Source organism: Galeopterus variegatus, unplaced genomic scaffold (assembly GCF_000696425.1).
Source record: "Galeopterus variegatus unplaced genomic scaffold, G_variegatus-3.0.2 Scaffold3928, whole genome shotgun sequence".
In the NCBI taxonomy this organism is placed as follows: Eukaryota; Metazoa; Chordata; class Mammalia; order Dermoptera; family Cynocephalidae; genus Galeopterus; species Galeopterus variegatus.
The window spans coordinates 467,717-469,874 of NW_007730039.1; the positions used below are offsets into that span (position 1 = coordinate 467,717).

The 2,158-nt window shown below is 37.5% G+C and overlaps 1 pseudogene; it reads left to right on the forward strand.

The window, feature by feature from the left end:
- Nucleotides 1–1,681, forward strand: part of LOC103601897 — a 6,430-nt pseudogene extending 4,749 nt beyond the window's left edge.
- The last annotated feature ends 477 nt before the right edge of the window (nt 1,682–2,158 follow it).

Below are 2,158 nucleotides of genomic sequence, written 5' to 3' on the forward strand. Positions count from 1 at the left end.
TGCATTCAAATGTGAAGCTATTCTGTCACATGCACTCACAGTTGACAGTTTATTTACCTGGGATTCAGAATACCTCCAGAAGTACAAATTCTCTTATTCTTACTGGTCTTACTTCATTTACATGGTCATTGTGTTGGGAAATGTCAGCATGTTAATTGCCATTAAAATAGACTCCAGACTTTACATGCCTATGTATTTCTTTCTCAGAAGTTTGTCCTATTTAGATCTCTGCCACTCTACAGTCATTGCTCCCAAAACTCTGGCTACTATTTTGTCCAAGGAAAAGAAAATTTCTTACAATGGCTGTGCAACACAGTTCTTTTTCTTTGCTGCTTTGCTGGGACTGAAGGTTTTCTTCTGGCCATGTTGGCATATGATTATTTCTCAGCCATTTGCTCAACTTTGCTCTATATTGTATGTATGTCTCAGCAGACTGTTCTTTCAGTGATTGGCTCCTATTATCAGTGGATACATCACCTTCATAGTGCAAACAGGTTTCATCTTCAGTTTGTGTTTCTGTCAGGAAAACAGACTGGGTTGTTACTGAACTGACAGATGGCTGCCTGCCCCCGCTAAACAAAAACCCTGGCTTGGCTTGCCAAAATCTGTTGCCCCCCGTCACTCAGCTCCTGGATGAGGCTCACCAAAACTTTTGTTAGTGAACCCAAGTCTGGCTGCTTGTCCCCAAACAAAACAAATGACCCAAATATCAAATGTTGGTGAGAATGGAAGTCAGCTTTTATTCAGGAATACTGGTGACCTGACGGAGAAGCTAGGCTAACTTATCTGTCTGGTAAACTTGAAGGAGAGTGGCCAGACTAGAACCATCTCAAAGACTCATATTTACATATTTACTGAGGGATTTTTAAAGAGGTGGTTGAGGGAATGGAATGTGGGAAGTGAAAAGCAGGAGGGAGGGAGACATGTAAGGGGCCAGGTACAAATTCTTGCTGAGGCTCCTTCTGGCTTCTGTTCTCATCCTTGATGTTATCTTAGGGTCCTGCTTTGGGGTGGAATAACTTGATTGATGTCATCTTTGGTTTCTCAGGGTCTGGATAGCACATGTCACATTGCAAGTCTGCAGTTCCAAGCTGACTGGAAAACAACTTTACATTTTGTAAATATTCTCATTCTGCTCCATAATCAATGTTTAAAATATCATATAACCATGGGAAAAGAGAACTCAGAGAAATGCATACTAAGAAACAAACTGTCGTTTAAAATTTCATAGAGCACATGCAGTTTTAGGTCCCAACATGGCTTCAATCCTGCTCACTTCAACATGGACCACTTTTTCTGTGATGTCCCAGCTCTGACCAAGATCTTGTGTGTTGACCCCTTTGTGAATGAGATGTACTCTTTATTCTCTCTGTTCTCATCAGCAGCAGCACCACAGCTGTCATTCTGGTTTCCTATGCTTATATCCTCTGTACCATCCTGAAGATCTCCTTGACCCAAGGCAGGAGTAAGATCTTCTTCACTCACAGCTCTCATATCACTGAGGTGAGTTTATTCTATGGAACTGTGTTATTCACATATGCCCAACCTGGGGGCCATCTACTCATCAGAGAAAAGCAAGATTAGAGCTGTATTCTATACTCTTGTCATTTCTATGTTAAATCCTCTGATTTATAATGTAAGGAATATGGAGGTGAAAAATTCTTTGAAAGGATATTGTTGAGAAAAATATCTTTCCATTGACTTCCAGTCATTTATAAAACTGTAGAATCAACTAAAAGCAATATTATTAATAATTTGTTATAAAATAGCTTCAATAAAAGATACTTAAAAGTTTAGGAGATTAAGGTTTATCCTCATTTTTATCATCAATAGATGCTTTGAAAAATGAATTAAAAATCAATGTAGATGATTGATACATTCCTGCATAATTATTTTATGGTGTGAAGATATCTAGGTACTACATAGGTTTGCTTTTCTTGTTCCATTTGGCTTAGTTGTATTCAAAATTGCAATTAAAAATACAGTACTATACTAGCAAATTAATACATTAATATATACATTAAATTCACTAATTAAATATCTGTATACAGTATATACATATATGTATATATAAATATCTAGATGTTCGTCTATCTATTGGGGAGCAAGTAAGAGAGACAGACAGTACTGAATGTTCTATGTTCTTTGTTTTATCCAG